The following is a 19,706-nucleotide window of genomic DNA, read 5'->3' as shown; positions in this document are numbered from 1 at the left end:
AAATTATGGAAAGAGCCCAATGTTCATTGACTGATGAATGGATAAAGAAGATGTGGTGTGGAATGGAATATCACTCAGCCATAAAAAGGAATGAAATCTTGTCATTTGCAATGACCTGGATGGAGCTACAGAGTATTATACTAAGTGAAATGAGTCAGTCAGAGAAAGACAAAGACCATATGATTCCACTCATATGTGGAATTTAAGAAACAAAACAAGTAGTGAGAGGGAGAAAATGAGATAAGCAAACCAAGAAACAGACACTTCACTAAAGAGAACAAACTGATGGTTAACAGAGGGAAGGTGGGAGGAGGGTAGGTTAAATACATGATAGTGATTAAGGAGTGCACTTTTTGTGATGAGCACTGGGTGTCACTAAATTGTACTTGAAACTAATATTACACTGGGATGTTTGGGTGGCTCAGTGGTTGGGTGTCTGCCTTTGGCTCAGGACATGATCCTGATTAGGGGATTGAGTCCTGCATTGGGCTCCCTGCTGGAAGCCTGCTTCTCCCTCTGTCTGTTTCTGCCTCTCTCTCTCTCTGTGGCTCCCATGAATAAATAAATAAAATCTTAAAAAAGAAAGAAAGAAAGAAAGAAAGAAAGAAAGAAAGAAAGAAAGAAAGAAAGAAACCAATATTACACTGTGTAGTAATTAACTGGAATCTAAATTTACAAAAATATACCTTTGAACACCTCTCCACCCAAGTGCTGTACTAGCTACACTGGCAGATTCAAAAATCCCTGTTTTTTAAGACTTTACAATTTTGTGTCAGAGGCAGAACAGATGTATGAAAAAAATAAATGTAGAAGAAACAATAGATGCTCTGCATCCCCTTGACACAACAGTTTTTTAATGAGAGAGGCCCTAGGCAATGTGAAAGCTGACTTCCCTATATCATTTTCAGGTCCTCTATTTGCTGACTCTACAAAGGATTAACTAAGATATCATTGTGATATCCATGCAACTATCACTGTGGAGAGCAGACCCTGATCCAAGAATAATTTTTTAAAATTTTTTTTTAATTTTAAAAAAATAAATAAATAAAAAAAAGAAAAAAGAAAATTTCTCTTCTTGAGGACTGAATCCTTTCCTCTTAACACTTCTACAAGTGTGTAACACTTGCTTCTGTTTTGTTTTGTTTTGTCTTTTGCTAAACATGAGAAATCCAGGCCTAAGGATGTCTGAAGGAAGGAAGCATGGTGATCTTGGTGGAGAGAGTGGGAGAGGTGAAGTGAAGTCCAGATTCTTATGCCAAGAAGAGTCTGGATCATCCTGAATGTGAAGGAGAGCCATAAATCTCTGAGCAGATAAAAGACATAGTATACTTCAGAGCTTGGAGACTGGTATCTCCAGAAGGCATGGAGTGGAACTCATTAGCTCTACATCAACTCAACTACATTGTCTTAAATGAGTTGTCATGGCCTGACCTAGCTATGGGCACGTCCTCACCATCTACAACATTGTTGCTACTGAAAAACATATTTTAAATTTCAAACAACCTACAGGCAAACATACTTTTGAAAAACAATTTGTTCATAAAACAAGGCTCTCCTGCAGTGTATGGGATGATGAACTTCTGGATTCTAGTTAAAAAACAAAACAAAACAAAGGCTAAAAACAATCTCTGAAGTATTGAGAAGAACAAGCAAAGCAAAATTGTCTTATTTCTAAAGATATCAGAAGGTCAATCAGAAATATTGCCCTAGATCTGTGTTGTTTAGATGAGTTTCTGTCTGTCATCCTCAAATGGTGAGATTAACATGATGTAGTCATTCAGTCTGAGAGCTATCCGTCCAACATGTATTGATTGAACCTATATGCCAGGCATTATGTTAAGTTCTTTGTGCACATTATTTAATTAGCCTTTCAATTCTGTTAGGTAGGTATTTTAATCTTGTTTTTCAGATGAGGAAATCGAAGCTCAGAAGGTTAGCTGATTTTATCAGGGACATACAGTTATCAAGAAAGCAGAACCAGAGATGGAACTCACAACTCTCTGATCTCAAAGCCAGGGCATAAGACTTTATTCATGAGAGACATGCAGAGAGAGGCAGAGACACGGGCAGAGGGAAAAGCAAGGTCCCGATGTGGGAGACTGATGTGGGACTCGATCCCAGGACCCCAGGATCACGACCTGCTCAACCACTGAGCCACTCGGGTGCCCCTGTGTTCTCCGGCTTTTAAAAACAAGTCCCTTTTAATTGAATGGTTGGCTCGGGTAACAAGTGCATTTAAACCGTGCTATTTTTCCAAACCACCCCTTCCACTTGAATCTTGTTCAAGTACGCAAACATGAAAATATTTTCTTCATGCTTTACAAGTGTATCATTTTACATGTCCAAAATCTCCCAATTCCACTCAGCAGTAAGTAAATATTAACATCCATTAACTATGGATTGGTTAGCTGAAGTAGAAAGAAGATGAATGTAGTGGAGGTGGAAGGTGGCTCACAAACCCAGTGAAGTTTGATGGACTCATAAGTACACAGAAAGCAATCAGGATGTTGAGACCTCAGGGTGTGTACCTGGGTAATGAACTCGGTCCCTTTTTCTTCTTATCACCGAATCATAAAAACATAAATTATCACATTTATGAGCCTCGGCTTTGTTTGTAACTGATTTACAATATGTTCCTGGGAGTCCTTTGGTAACACATATCAGAGTCATGAACAATGCGCTTTCTAGGTCAGAGCAACATTCCATATCCAATTAGTCCCAGTTAAGGAATTCCATCCAGTCCGACTCAGGACCAACAGTGATGCCATCAAGGCGTTGACCTCGTGGAAGGGATGAATGGGTGAGGAGGGTACGCTGGCAACTGTGTACTTGTGTAGGTCCCTCTTCTGGGGCTCAGGCCCCTGGGAACCCTTCTAGTTAGCCTGTACGAAGGCCTCAGGCTATGAGGAGCCTTATCTTGAGGCGCTTCCAGTGGATCACAACAACCTATCAGTACAGGGCGAAAAAGAAGCAACCAGATTCTATTGAACCACAGATGTAGAAATCAAAGTGTCCCCAGATGCCTTGCTCTGTAGCAGTTTTCACATGCATTTTAAAGAAATTCGGTGTCCTTGTGTAACATTCCCCAGATGGTTCCAAATTGCTGTTTGACTACAGAATCAATTTATACATGCACACTTGTGGGTATATAAATATAATATATATAAACATATATGTATGTATGTGTGTGTGTGCGCGCGCATAACATAGCATCTACCATTAGCCAGATGTTGTCCTGAGTGATGTTAAACATGTTACTCCAGTTAAACCACATAGCTACACACTAAGATATAGGTGGTGCCCTTATCCCCATTTTATACAATGACAACTGAGACACAGGTGAACTGTCAAGGACAGCTCGGAAATAGGAAATCAGGCTGTGAGTCTGACTCACTCTTAACCATCACACTCTACTGATGGCAGCGATTATGAAAAAGACCAACTCTGACAAAATCTCTGTTGCAAAGGAATCTGACCTTCTGGTTTCAGCTTTTTTTTTTTTTTGTATATTTTTTTATTGGAGTTTGATTTGCCAACATATAACACCCAGTTCTCATCCCGTCAAGTGCCCCCCTCAGTGCCCGTCACCCAGTCACCTCAAACCCCTGACCACCTCTCTTTCCACCACCCCTTGTGCATTTCCCAGAGTTAGGAGGCTGTCATGTTCTGTAATCCTTACTGATATTTCCCACTCATTTTCTCTCCTTTCCCCTTTATTCCCTTTCACTATTTTTTATATTCCCCAAATGAATGAGACCATATAATGTTTGTTCTTCTCCGATTGACTTACTTCACTCAGCATAATACCCTCCTTCCATCCACGTTGAAGCAAATGGTGGGTATTTGTCGTTTCTAATGGCTGAGTAATATTCCATTGTATACATAGACCACATCTTCTTTACCAATTTATCTTTCTTTTTTTTTAAAGATTTTTATTTTTTTATTCATAGACACAGAGAGAGAGAGGCAGAGACACAGGCAGAGGGAGAAGCAGGCTCCACGCAGGGAGCCCGATGTGGGACTCGATCCCGGGTCTCCAGGATCACACCCCAGGCTGCAGGCGGCACCAAACCGCTGCGCCACCGGGGCTGCCCCCAATTTATCTTTCGATGGACACTGAGGCTCCTTCCACAGTTTGGCTATTGTGGACATTGCTGCTATAAACATTGGGGTGCAGGTGTCCTGCGGTTTCACTACATCTGTATCTGGTTTCAGCTCTCTTTTTTTTTAAGATTTTATTTATTTATCCATGAGACACACACACACACACACACACACACAGAGAGAGAGAGAGAGAGAGAGAGAGAGAGAGAGAGAGAGAGAGAAGCAGGCTCCATGCAGGGAGTCTGACATGGGACTCGATCCCTGGACCCCAGGATCACACCCTGGGCCAAAGGCAGGCACTAAACCGCTGAGCCACCCAGGGATCCCTGAGATTTCAGCTTCCTTAATGACCAAATTAGATTGCTTCTTTGGCTAATCCAATTGATGTTGCACGAGTGGCCTCATATGAAGTAGGCAGCAGCGGGTAAATGATTCTGTCAAAATACCTTTGACCAAATTATCTTCACTCTATAGGAAGGGCTGATGTTCAAAATTTCACCATTATAACCTCAGTTCTGTGCAGCAATTCTCCCTCTTCTTTTTTTTCCTCCAATATGGAAGAGCTAGTGCTTTAAAGCTGATACCCAAACAAAAGAACTTAAGAGTGATCACACAAAAAAGCAAACATATGCTTCAAACTATTCACACTGATAACTAATTGCATCTGATTAGTACTGGGAGTAAAATAGCACTCCAGGGCCAATAAGCATTTCCTTTATTTCTAGCTCTCTCCTTATGGAAACTTCTCATTCCTCTTCTCTCTAATGCAGACCCCACAACCATCTGGAATCCCTAGCAGTCCCCTACCACCCTATCCCTCTTACTCCGTCTCTTTCCCATCCTCCAGGGCCCATGTGACCATAAGATTTATGGGCCTAATGAAGGACTTAATTTGGCTACAGTCATCTGTACATTCAAAGATCCACTGACATAGAATCTTTTGCATGAGTACAGAATCTAATAGAGAGAAAAAGGAGAGAGATGTGTAAGAGAGAAGCTTTCAAAATCCCTTTTATATTACCTTCCAGTGGCAGATAATGCCTGTAGAAGGGTTCAGATCTCGACTGCAGCCCTTATCAACTTTGTGCCCTTAATCTATCTTAGTCTCTGTGCCCGAATTTTCAAAATGAAAACAATAATTCCTAGCACATCGAATTGCATTCAATGAGATGATACATGTGAGTAATGAATTCATGGTATTTCTTTAAAACCAAACATCTCAGGAGGACTGAATGCTGTTCAAAGGAGAGGCTTTGCCACAGAGAAAGCACAAAGCCCAGGCCAGATCCTTTCTGCAGAGGACAAGAGAAGTCAGCATTCTCAGTCAGAGGCAGCAGAAAGGTAGGGAGTCACACCGACAAGTCCTGAGCTTCCCACTGTCTGTCTACTCTTTGAGTAGAGAACCACTGGCTTTGAGGCTATCATATGTAAGTCTTTATCTGGTAAGGAATCTGCTTTTCCCTCTGAACTGGAAAGGGGAACCTAAAATTGGGTCAGATGCCCACATTTAACAAACAAGGAGATTCCACCCAGAATGCCCCTTTTTCCAGCCCTATTCATGGCTGGGCCAAGACCAGCACTGAAGTTCCTGAGGCACCATGGCCCTGGGACCTCTGTATTCCATGTCATGGTGCAAGGGCCTATGAAAGCAGGGTGGAGGTGGGGAATGGGGTCACAGCCAGCTATACCCATCTGTTTTCTCCATACAGCAGCAGCTTACCCAAGCAGCTTGCAATGTGGACTTAAAGGTTATGCAGGCACCAGAATAGAAAACAGAAACCCTAGAAATAAGTGAGAGACCAGGTGACAGCAGGTGTAGGAAAATTAAAAGTGCTGCAGAGCCCCTGAACACATAATGATCATGTAGGTGTCTGCTTTATCTCTGCTGTGGAACATTGTGGTAAATTATTAATAAAATGGTTTGTGCACGTGGTGATGAAAAAGAGACCTATTTTTGTCTAGCAAACTCAAACAAATGGGAGACAAAGGCTTTTTGCTTTTCGGTCTGAATGTTAAAAATATATTAAAAGCAAATCTCGGGTCCTGGCTTTTTAAGAGAAACTAGAAATATTGAGAAATTTGGGCCCACACTCTTAAACTGTCAGTGAATCACCTGCAGACCAGAGAAGCTGCCCCTAAGGATGAGCACGTGCTTTTACGCTCTCTCTGGGCTCCTGCACACCTGTGGACCTATCTTCCTCCCACCTACCCCATCTCTCTTCACATGTTCTTTCTCTACCCTGCCTCTAAAGATACTTAAATCAGTTTTAAATTTTTCCTCTTCCTTCCAGAAAGAGAACTGAGATCATTTTTCTACTTGCTGACCTTAAGCTATGGCACAAAGGTTATAGGCAAATAGAAGGCATGTTGCTGAACAGCATGTTTTTTGAGCTTCTACGACAATTACATTGATTTAAAAAAAAAAAAACCACTCATGTTTTGCAGTTAACTGTTCACTATTGCAAGGGAAAAGTCATCTTGCAAGATCTCTCTCCTTCAACTCTGTATCACTTCATTTCTGTACCTCACAAGAGGGAATTAAGAGATCTATAGCACCTTTTATCTAAGAGTGTAAAATAATTAGCAGGCATAAACTAAATTGTTTTAATATATAATCGATGCCGTAGGTTTCACAAATATCATTTATGCTGAAAAGTGGGAAGCCTGCCAGTGAGCCATGCCCCCAAGAGCATTTGGTAAATAATAATTGACTGATGATGTTGAGGCGAAGTCCTCCAGTGATTGAATGGCAAAGACAGGAGTGACATGAACTAAAAGAAGGCAGCAAGTATTAATCCAACCCTGGTCTGTTCTGTGTTGTCCTATAGACCCCAAAGAATGTGTATGCCCTCCGTTGATGTCTCTGCTGGTGAACACTTGGGATTAGAACATATGCTGTGCATGGAAAGCAGATTCTCTCCAAAAAAACCTGCACTTGTCACAACCGCCATCGCCCTGCCCCAGCATCTCAGAAGCATACAATGTGAAGCTGTTCTGCAAGCTGCTGGAGACTTCCAGGAAGGAGAGAAATAGGAAATATGGGAGACTTCCTGGTTCTCCAGGGAGGTACCTTTCCTCTTCTCTCTCCTCTTCATCTAATAGAGGCAAAGCGATCAAGGTTTTAAGCCTCAGCTCTGAAGCCTACTAGCCATGTCAAAGCAGTAGAGGTACCAAACCACTTAGAGCCTGTCAAATGAGAGAGGCAGAATTTTCCTGAGAGGGCTGCCAGGAAGGTCTACATTGCACTAGGAAACTTTTGTGGCACCGTCCAGACCATGTGCTCCTCTTTTCTACCTGAACTGTGTCCTGGGAAGACCGTATGCAGGCATCAGTAGGCTCTATTGCTACCTGACTTCTATGGAAACACCTGTGGAAGACCATGGATGGGAAGTGAAGGAGATCCAGGTATTTACTCCCCAGCTCCCTACCTGCCAGGTGGTCATGGGTTGGCCACTTGTCACATGCAAACTCTTAGTTCCTATCTGGCAGCCTTCTCTAATTCTGTGGGTTCCAGCACTGGGAGCCCACTCTTCCTGGCCCCAGGCTACTACCACATCCTTTGTGGTTTCCTTAAACTCTGCCCACATTTTGTAAGTTGTTCTTTTATTGATTTCTCTTCCAAGTAACTAGGGGGACCATGTAGTCTCTTTCCTGTCAGGACCCTGGATGATATTCATGTAAGCACTTGGCTCCCTACTGAGGGCTCAGTAGACAACGATGATGTTCACTGATACTGTAATTATAGTCAGCTTTATAATGTGTTTCAAGTGACCCTATTTCTTGTTTGGAAAAAGAAATATCCCGCAAAAAATACGATTCTGCATCTGCATCTACACAATGGCTGAGAAGTCAAGTGCATTAATTAATTCAGTCAAATACATACTATATAAAAATGACTGGGATCCCTGGGTGGCGCAGCGGTTTGGCGCCTGCCTTTGGCCCAGGGCGCGATCCTGGAGATCTGGGATCGAATCCCAAGTCAGGCTCCCGGTGCATGGAGCCTGCTTCTCCCTCTGCCTGTGTCTCTGCCTCTCTCTCTCTCACTGTGTGCCTATCATGAATAAATAAAAAAAAATTTTTAAAAAATGACTTTCATCAGGTTAGATACAACCTCATAAATTGACATAACATCTGGAAAAATCAGAGAGAGGCCCCGAGCCCATGAATCAGACTTGCTTTCCAAAGGATGGTTACAGCCCAAACTTCTGGAAGAGGCAAATTTATTTCAACAATCAGTTGGTAGACGTGTGGTAGTTTTCAAAATGCAGGGCCCAGCATCACCTGGATATGAGTTAGAAATGCAAATTTCCTGACCCCACCCCCAAGCCTGCACAACCAGAAAAGTCAGAGTTGAAGCCCAATGATCTGTTTTTAATGGTTCTCCAGGGGATTCTGAAGCACGCTTAAGTTTCAGAACCACTGGACCTGAGTGGTTACTAGAAGAAGAAAGCAAAAGCCAACACACCGGAGTCTAGGTAAGGAAATGGCTTAGGTAGCAGTAAAGAATTCCAGAGAAGTTGGATTCAAAGGGGATTTACTTTGGGAAACTGTCATCATGGAGGGAGAATGGGATCAGAGCCAGACCATAACGTACAACTACAACACAATCAAAACAGCACCTGACATTACAGATGCTGGGGGCTAAGGTGAATTAAGAAGCAAAGCATTGTGTACCAGAAATAATAAAGGCAAGATCCATATGAGGACTGTGGCCCTCATTCCCTCATTCCCTCATGCCTCAAATAAGACTGGCCCTACAATGTAACTCTTTCTTCTGGTGACAGCTGAAAGTTTTGGCCATGGGAAGGGTGTGAATACAACAGCCCTATCTTCAAGCAGGTCCTGACCACCCACTGCCACTCTTCACCAACCACTCACTGGCTGGCTGGCTTTCCGATTCAGCTCACCATTCATCAAACTAACTTGGGTAGCCCTGTAGTCGTTGGGCATTTGTGTGTGGCAGGGAATTTTATTGAGACACTACTCTGTGCTTTCTTCTCTGTGTTTTCTCTTTGCCTTATTCCTAGAAGTTAGCCAGACTCCTGGTGCAGCCATCCTCTGTGGCTTTTGCAGGGCTGAGAATAGAGGCTGCTTGAAGGCAATATCCTTGTCTGACATCTGGGAAGGCTCAAGTTTATTGAAGGCAGGGAAGATAAAGAACTGGGAGGTGGGCAGTGTCTCCATAGATGACAAGAAAGGAGGGAGAGACTGTGACAGGTACGGAACTTCCAGCATTGGTACTTCTGGCAGTGCCAGGTAGGTGGCAGGACCCTGAGGGGAAGGTCCAAGGTGTACTCAACAACCACTATTCCTGCAGGTGTTGGGATTCTCAGCCTCTGGAGGAAGTCCTAGTCCTCCAAACAGAGTGAGGAAGCGAAGCCCTGGACACTTTATTCTGAGGCAATCGAAGTCTCTACTGGTTTACCTCTACTCTTCTGATGAGCATAATAATCACCTGCTAAAAGTCAGAATCCAGGGTCCCATCCCAGACCTTGATTCAGTAGTGGCTTTAGTGTGTGTGTGGGGGGGGGGGGTTTCAGGCATCCACATGATAACAGAAGTTTCTGATGTAAAACTCCACTTAGAAACATTAGGAAAAGTAAAGAAAGCAAAATCTGCAGAGTTCTCATGCCTGCAGTAGGGGCTTTTCCTTGAAAATCAGCATAATAGAGACTGTCTTCCTAAAAATAACTGATCCTTTTTCTTTGCAGCTAAGGCCCAGCAGCCCATGTACCTGGGAGCACAGCTGCAAAAACTTCTTCTGTCACTCCCAGGACCCATAATTTCTCCCTCTGCCCTTTATTAAGAAACAATTTATAATGAGTGAAAATTAAAGTAGATCTAGGAGTTTCACTGTCCATACAAACCACCATTCAATTACATAACATCCAAATGAATAATGCTACCACTCAGTCTGCTTTAGAAATTTTTCCTCCAAGTGATTTTCCGTCGTGTGCTCTTCCAAATGTAATTATTAAGTGGGACAGTATTTGCATGAACATGCCACTTTGCTTACCAGATGCGAATCCATGGTTTATTCCCACCATGGATCATTGGTATATAATCTAAATACAGTCACCTTACTGTTTTGGGCTGCATCATCTTTGTGTATTAATATTTGTTTCCATAAGAGAGATCATAATAATACACTGTAGTCCCATAAGCTACTTCTACAACTTGCCAGGATCCATGAACCTTCAGCCTAAGTGAGTGAAAATCCCTATGATCTGTAACACCAGTCAGCAAACCAGAGCCAGAGGGTCAAATCTGATCCACCACCTGTTTTTGTACAGCCCATGAGTTAAGAATATTTTGTAAATTTTTTTTAATTGTTGGGGGAGAAAAAAAGAAAAATATTTTGTGAACATAGAAATTATATGAAATGAAAATGTCAGTGTCCATAAAAATTGTTATTGGCACCTACCCACCTTTATTGATTTATGTGTTTATCGTGTGTGGTTGGTTGCTTCTGTACTACCACTGCAGAAGTAAGCTGTTGGGCAGAGATTGGATGGCCTGAAAAGCCAAAACTATTTACTTTCTATAGCTCTTTACAGGAAAATTTTACCAACTCCTGACCTATAACTTTGGAGTTGTCATGTTTTGAATTTTCTGAATGAGAACAAGATGATAATGGGCATTCTAATGAAAACCTTTGAGAAGTTTGGCATTTGCTTATAGTAATCATGGCAAAGTCTGTACATATGAGGTCAATATGTAAATATGTATGTATGGTAGGGGGGAATCCTCCCCTTTTAAGTGTTAATGTTTGGTGTGTTTCCTTCCAGTTTTTTCCCTACATATACATGTTTCTTACCTAATAGGTATTATACCATAAAAGCAGGCATATGAAGCAACATATGTTGATATGATACAGCATATGTTGATATGATACAACAGTGTATCCCTCATTTATTTATTTATTTAGTAATTATGAATGGCTTTCAATGTCAATAAAAATCCTTTGAAAACATGTTTAAATGACTGCATGATATGAAAAGGAGCATAAATTCTCTATTAAGAAATATAATATCCATTAAAGACTAATCTGGAAAGTTATTTTGTCCACTGAACTCTCTTCCTTGGAGTAGGAACCACAAACCAGTGCCTACAGAGGTTAGACAGATGCTGTAAAGGTAAAGAGGTCAGCTCCAAGAAAAATGTACTCTTCTACATTCTCTTGAAATGTTCTTATTTTTTTGTGGTGATGTATAAAAAGATTCATGTTTCTCCGTTATAAGAAAAGCAATGGCACAAGATGATAAGTGACAGCTGACTTGAGGCTTGGTAACAGAACAGGGAAAGACAGAGATGGTGACAAATAGAATACTGTATTTCCCACCCTATAGCACAGAAACCATCTGAGAATGCCTAGCATTTCTGGATTCAGTGGCAGCATCAGGAGTATTATCAAGAAGAGTGGGCTATGTCCATCTCAGCAAAAATGTCTCTGTTTTAAATGCTGGCAACAAATTTTAAAAAATAGGCACCATATTGGCTGAATCTATGGTCCAACAGTTTGCATCTTTCTGCAATGTTTGGCAGCACTAAATTTCAGATCACAGATGACAAGATCTCTATGTCTAAGGGCATCTTACTGTGACCAACCAGCCTGACGTGTCTAAGAGTATCCTTGTTTAGCACTGGAAGTCTCATGTTTCAGGAAACTACCTCTGTCCTGGGTAAACCCGGAAGGTTAGTCATCCCCAATCAATGTGCACCATGCTCTAATTTGTTTTTTACCATGTAGTCTACACACACACACACACGCCATAGATTGTTTTCAAACTTATAATGAATAGTTGGCTTTTTAGATTGTTTCCCTTCCTTTTGTACTTTCCTCTTAGCAGCTTTGGTTTCTGATAAACAGATCATCATGTTGAAAGGTTGGGATTGGTCACAGATGTTACATTCCATTTCAGAATACATTTCATTGGCTATGCCTACAAGCCACATTGACCAGCAAATGGCAAAACCAATAGTGAAACTCCATGGTACATCAGGAAACTGACACCAGCCATTCTTTTAATAAAACATCATATCCAAGGTCAAGCAGTTAAAAATAAATAAATAAAAGTCTTTTTAAAAAGATTACAAGAGCAGTAGGATTACTTAACATCTATTCTATTCTAATTTTTATGGATCGAGTTGAATTAGGGTGTTGAATTAGGTAAAAAGGGTAGTGCTGCTGCCATGGAGCCAATGAACTGGTTAGAGTTGCAAGAGAATCTACTCTTCTTAAAAAGAGATGTCCTAGTTCAACTGAAAGTTTTGCCCTCACTGATCACTTCATGATGGATCCTGTGGGTGACCTCGCTCTACCTCCACTCCAGGCCCACTTGAGAGTGCTGAGGCTGAAAAAGCTAAAACCACATTTCTCAGGTATGATTTGTCATGCTATTCTGTATGTGACTTGGGCATCTCCAAGTAGACACACTCAAGTAAGGCTTTGATTCTAAACTGAGTCAGGTGGGGACAAAGACAGGGTCCAGGGCTCTCTCTGTGCTGGCGAGACTGGAATGGAGAGTTCTGGGTCTGAGGCAGCTGAGGTGGCAACTTCTTGATTTGTAGTTTCTTGATCGGTGTAGAAGTGACTGCCCTCTTGATCGCCTGGTTCTATAGTGTGACTGGGCGTCATGCCTGATAACTCAGCCTAGATCCATTTCCTCACATCTCCCAATAGCTGGGGAATTACTGACACTCCATGGTCCATACCACTCTGCTTAGCCAGAGAAAATTCTATTCTCTGCAATAAGAAAATCGATGAATACATTGAATTGACCATTTTAAACTTTCTTAAAGACTGTAACTATCAAAATTATTAGGATTAGAGCATTTCACCTGAAGTTCTATGCAGTCCATGGCAAAAGACAGATGACAAGAAAAGGAAAGGGTTAAAAAAAGGATTAGCTGGTTGGTCCAAGACAGAGGACAAAATATAAAGCTTAGATTCTTGGATCACTGATGGTCATATAATATTTTCTGATTTTCTTCTGCCTAAAGATTACTGGCTTAATGTCCGTCTTCCTTCCTAGACTATAAACTTCATTAGAACAAGGAGCCATATATGTTTAGTCAACAATTTATGTGTGATACCTAACATCCTTCTAGCATATATAGTAGATGCACAACAAACATTATGTTACAGTCTAAAGACTAGAGGCAAAAAAGAAACATTTCAAGGTAGGATGTGTATCTGTTCAATAATGTCACCAGTTACTGTTTATCAAGCAATTGCTAAGAGAATAGTATTGTGCTAGTCATTTTACACCTATTATTTCACCCCTCTATAGGACAGATTTTTATTACCTTCATTTTACGCAAAAGAAACTGACTCTCAGAGGATAAATATGAATCACAGCAAAAAGAGAGAGAGAGAGAGTCATAACTAGCAACTGTGCTATAGTCAAATCCCAAAACTGACTGCAAAACCCATGATATGGTTTCTGTTACAATCACATGTAGGCATGTTCAGTTTTAAGGGTTTAGGGCCTACTCAGGTGGTTACGAATCTCACCATGACTCAATCACATAGGAAAGCCAGAGCTTTTTAACGCCTTCTTCAGTCCATGGGAAGTCCTTTTACAAGGATTTCTGGAGGTGGCTGAGTTGCTCAGTCGGTTAAGTGTTCGACTCTTGATCTCAGCTCAGGTCTTGATCTTGGGTCATGAGTTTAAGCCTGGCACTGGACTCCATGTTAGATGTAGAGCCTACTTTAAAAAAAATAAAATAAAATAAAAGGATTTCTGGCATTTGGCTGCATCTATGTATGAAAATATTCCATGTGGGGGGCTTTTCTTTTCCACTCAGAGGGTCATACCTGGAAGTGGGGAGATTTTCTACTACCAGCTAAGAGGCAGGTTGATTTTACTCTCAGAATGTCTTGGTGACTCTGCCAGCCAAACTGAACCATCATATTTGCTTTGAGGGCACTCTGGACTCAACTTCAAACCCCTTTTAAAGGACGCTGGAGTGCCTCAGTGGTTGAGAGTCTGCATTCGGCCCAGGGCGTGATCCCGGGGTCCTGGGATCGAGTCCCACATTAGGCTCCCTATTAGGAGCCTGCTTCTCCCTCTGCCTATGTCTCTGCCTCTCCCTGTGTGTCCCTCATGAATAAATGATAAAAATCCTTAAAAAAAAAAAAAAAACAACCTTTTAAAAGCCCACGTGACACAGAAGGAACTTCATCAATTCTGTCACACTTTATTATGCACTCATATATTCATTCATCCCTTCAACAAACATCGTTATAGCCTCAACCACATGTAAGACACCATGTCAGGAGCTCCATCTAAATGGAGTAGTTTTCTCTGTTCAGCCACTACAATAAAACTAGAAAAGTTGACCAAAACACACTGTTCTACAGTGAACATCTTGGGTGGTTACATCTTTGGAAACTTGAAGCCTGGCTGGAGGACCATAAGAAACAGTTTCTTGTAGAAATATTTGGACATATCTCAGTCATAGAAATACACCTAGAACTTGCATCTGACTCATTACCATGCTGAATGATACGTAAGTGGCCCTCAGTTACATATCAAGTCACACATTCAAAAATATGCCTTTAGTACCTGATGTAAAATCCAATATTTAAAATGTAACATTGTTTTTTTGCTTTCTGGGGTTCTTCCCTCCTGATGCCTGTTATAGTAACAATATTTTGCTTCATTCTGTTCTGCTCCTCAGAGTGCAGGCATTGATTTAAGAAGAAAAGAATATGCCAACTTCCAGCAGATTTTAAATGAGGTATTTTTTCTGAGGCCACTTTAGACAAAGACAGATTTTCCCTGACCTTTTTGCCTGGCTGTCCTCCCGAGGTGGTGACTTGGACTCTAGCTGACGATTCATTATAGATTCCAAACCAGGTGGGGAATACACTTGATCAAAGCTCATTATAGTTACACCTGCAAAGAAAAGTCATTGTGGTTCAAGGTCTATTAGGAAGGTTATAGCTTTCTTATAAAAAGTTAGCTCTGGGCTAAAATATGGCAATTGAGTTTCCAGTCCTTAAGTACCTTAAAATCAGAAAACTCAATTAGGTAGTCCTAAATTAAATGACTGTTAATTGGCAGAAAATTGAATTTTGATGTTTTAAAACCTCTTGCCAAAAGCTGACGAGACATTTTAATGTTTAACAATATAGTGAAAATATAGCATAGCAATTAGAGTAAGAAATCTGAGAAGTCAATTCAAATTGGGCTCCCTTCCACACACCCATCACTGGCTATGGGAGACATTGAAATACTTCTGCTCTGGTGTTTCTCTACATGGAAAACTGTAATGGTTGTTCTCTTTTCCCAGCAGGGGTCAGGGAGCCAATTTAAGGAGTCTCCTCCTCTTCTCAGGTTCAGCAAAGCACTCTTCCAAGGAAGAAGGCCCACACAGATCCCCCATTTCTCAGGCCCTCTGTGGTAAGTGAGCACAGGCTCCCCAGACAGGAAGCCGCCATGATCCTCTTATTCCTGTTTGTCTGGAGGGAGAATGGAACTTTTCCTTTGGCCAGTTCCTAGCAGAGAGGGTTTTTCACCACAGAGAATAAAGGATTTCATAGCTCTGCCCACCCAGGTGTGAGATCTAGCTTCCACTTTCGAGATCCGGGCACTGTTTTTGTCAAGTTAGGATCGCTCTTTGTGAGGAATGGACAAGATAGGAGGCAGAAAGTGCCCGGTGCATGAGGGATGATCAAGGATTGCTGCCACAGTGAAAACCCTGTGAAAGAGTCCAACGATCCATCCCGCTGGCCAGCCTTGGAGGTCTCCCTGCCAGCCTTGGGGAGCCTCCCAGGCCTGGGGAAGATCAAGTTCATGCAGGCTCTCTCTCACCCTCATGCAGAGAAGCAGAGGAAGTGATGTGGATTGGGGAAATGTACTCAGACATGGCTTTGGGGAAGATGCTCCAGGAATAAAGGGTGTTTTCACATCTAGTGAATATGTTAGGATTCTCCAACCAGTAGCGTGGCTTTCCTTTTTCTAAATAATTAGTTTCTATAATGATTTCTAATGTGAATGTGCTTATTTAATGGGAATACAACATGCAATTCTGTATTTCTTATTAAAACTCCAAGGAGCAATAATAGTCAAGTCTTGGAAAGCTTGTTAAGACTAATACCCAAATGTGGTTAAATGCATTAAAATGCCTTAGTAAAGAATATGCACTATTGATCCCACTCACAGCCTTGGCTTTTGCAGAGGGTCCATTAAAGCACAGCATGTTATCAGGGCAAATTAGTCCCCAAAGCACAACTTGACTCTATCTTAAAATGAGGTGACATGAAATTGAAGCTGAAATAACCAAGAAATTGCTGAATAATTATAGTTTTCTTTTCTTTCTATGTTTTCTATAATTTACTTATATGGGTTTTTCAATATTTAGTATGTCATGTGCAAACAGTTATTAAATTGGTTAACGAGATATAATAAAATACTTTTTTATATATCTCAAAAAATTGTTTTATTTTCCTCCCTGGGAACCCAATACAAATAAATAATAGACACCAGGCCAAGTTAGATACAAATAAAGTTTATATTACTGAAGCCTCACAGTCCAACATTTTGTTTATCAAGAAAATTTCTAGACTATTTGTCTACATAAGAACCTACCTCTCCCTCTAATTAATTATCATTTTATTACCCAATAAGCAGCGCATAAAAAATATTTTAAGCGTTTTCTGTCAGAGAACACTTATAAATAAGAGGGTTTTTTCTCAGTAGATTATTAAGATTGAGGTGAAGTTCACATTATATAAAATAACTACTGTAAAGCATATGATTTAGTGGCATTTGGTACATTCACAATGTTAGGCAACTACCACCACTATCTAGTTCCAAAATATTTTCATCACCCTGAAAGAAGACTCCTCTACATGTTAAGTATTTCCTTCCTACCCACCTCTTCCCCTCACTTTGGTTCCCAGACCCTGGTAGTCAACAGGTTTGATTGCTTTAAAGGTGCTTGAAGCCAATGACAGAATGACATTTCTATTTCTTTACCATGGGAACCCTGTTAGTGACTCAGAGCACTTGATAAAAAATGAGATTCCTGGGCCTTTGCCCACAGAAATGCAATACAATCAGTCCTGGACTCTCAGGCTAGAGGCCATTTCTCCAGACATCTGAACACACTGGGGAGCTCTCTCTACCCCTAATAAACACTCCAACATAATTGGGTGCCAGAGATGTGAAGAGAGGGTCTTTTTGAGAAACATCCTCCTGATGGATATGGCAAAACATGGTGGAGGGGGGATCCGGGTCCAGGGTCCAGTTAGGGAAGGGGTTGGAGTATAAGGCAGTATGTCTTTAGAGGACAGAATAGAGATTTGTGCAGTGAGGAGGCTTCCCTTGGACTGCATGCTGAGAAAGAGGGAGGGAGGGAGGAGGGGGGAGAGGAAGAAAGGGTGAAGGAAGGGAGTTAGGGGGAGGAGATGGTAGGTAGATAGGTAGAGCATTCAGCGGATGCGGATCCGTGATCAACTTTGACACAGAAGCAGAGCTAGCTGCTGTTTTGATCAAGAGGGAGGAAGGGGGAGACAGGCAGCTGTGGATTTGGTGGCCGGGTGGGAAAGTGCTCCTGTCTTCAGCTTTCTCCCTGCAGCATGATATGTGATTCACCGCTGAGAGTGGGTGGTGCTGTGTGGGAGTGTGTAGTTCCTTACAGGAGAATGAAAAGGCATGAAGTTGCAGAAGATGAGGGCTCACTTTCTAGAGGAGCCCAGTGGGTCTGCAGGGCTTCCAGGAGCATGCAGCTGAGGGGACCCTGCAGGCACAGGCTGTGGGGTGGCCGGGGCAGCCCCTTCCCCTTGGCATGGCCAAGGCAAAGCAAGTGTGGAAGCTCCTCTGTGGTTCAGGTGTGCCAAGAAGAGAGGGAGTGAGGGCGTGAGGGCTTGAAGGCATTTGCAAGAGAAAAAATTCAGACTCTTAAAGAATCCAGAGAACTAACATAAAACATTTTCATCATGAGTGAAAACAATAGTAACTGATTAAATATTTTCCCTATCCTCACCTGGAGCTCTTCCTCTACTCATCCCCTGTCAGGCCTGTCACAAATGCTCCTTTTCTACAGAATACATTTTTAAGGACCTCTTAAAAATGTACTTACCAGGATTCTGGGTGGCTCAGTGGTTTAGCACCTGCCTTTGACCCAGGGCATGATCCTGGAGTCCCGGGATCAAGTATCGCATTGGGCTCCCTGCATGGAGCCTGCTTCTCCCTCTGCTGTGTCTCTGCCTCTCTGCCTGTGTGTGTGTGTGTGTGTGTGTGTGTGTGTGTGTGTGTGTGTCTCATGAATAAACAAATAAAATCTTTTTTTTTTTAAATGTACTTACCATGAAAAGATAATGCACATAAAAGCTAATATGACCTGATAACAAAAATGTGAAAATGCTTCGGCCACACCACCAAAGAAATGCAAACTTATTTGCTAAAACATAACTAGCTTTATTCATTTCTTATAAAGGAGATGTGTTGTTTTTATGTGTCCAACCTCCCTATCACCCATGTTATAACTGAATCCTCTTCCTCTATGCATATACAGGAGGGACTTCCAGTTCCCTTGATTCAGGTTGATCTGAGTTTCGGTTTGGAGAGACCTCCATCAGGAACATCCTTGATCTCCCCACTGCCTTCCTCTCCTCCCTAAGCAGGGAGAATTGAGTGCTTTTTCTGACAAAATTGAGCTTGCCCACTTCAGACTTCTCTTGCCTGTTTGTATAAGCCAATTTGTAAGGTACACAGGTCCTCGCCTGCTCTCTATCTTGTGGTGAGTGTCCTGCCACTGGGGAGAGACTGGAAGCAGCCTAGCTCAATCCTGTGATCAAGTGGATAAATCTATTTAATCAGGTCTCAAGAATTAGCAAATCCACTTGGCCACTGAGGGAAAATCACATTTTCTAGGTTTATCCATAATAAAGATGATCTTTAAGTTAAAAAAGAACAACAAAAAATTTCCTGAAGTACTGTTGCTTATTGCCTAGGATCAAGCTCAGAGCATCCCAAGCTTGCTCTGTTCTGGGCCCCCAAAGTGTCTCAGTAACGTTTCCCTCGTTCTCCTCAGCCCAGAGACATACATCATGATTCTGTTCACTGAGCAGTTAGGTCCAAACAACTTACTTACTAAGTAAGGAGGTAACTATGTTAGTTAGTAGTATGTTAGTTAGTGGTATGCCCTAACAATTTAATAGCTGTTTGAAAAATATATGCATAATGTGAAAGAAGAAATAATGGCCATTTCTATCTTAAACTTGCACAGCTGCTTGCCAATAGGATGTGTGTGCCAGTTGGGTCCCACACAACCTCTGAAAGCTTAAAATCAGGCTGTGCACCACCACCCTCCTATCCTGTTTTACTCTGGCTTTCCTGGGATATTTTTTACCACAGAAATAACTAAAAAGCCAGCTTTGCAAAGGTGTGATGTCATCAAAAGAAATGTAATGTGATCTCATTTTGAAACCATGAGCTACTTTGAGCTAATGCTTCACGTGCTATTCAATAGATGTTGAATATCACCATTTCCCTCATAGTAATCACAACGGTTCCATCGTGTCCCTGTGGACTTGCTGTGGGGCTGCAGGGCACTGTGGTGCACAGTCTGGAACCACATGCCTGAGA

This window comes from Canis lupus, chromosome 1 (assembly GCF_048164855.1).
Source record: "Canis lupus baileyi chromosome 1, mCanLup2.hap1, whole genome shotgun sequence".
In the NCBI taxonomy this organism is placed as follows: Eukaryota; Metazoa; Chordata; class Mammalia; order Carnivora; family Canidae; genus Canis; species Canis lupus.
This window is presented reverse-complemented; position numbering follows the sequence as displayed.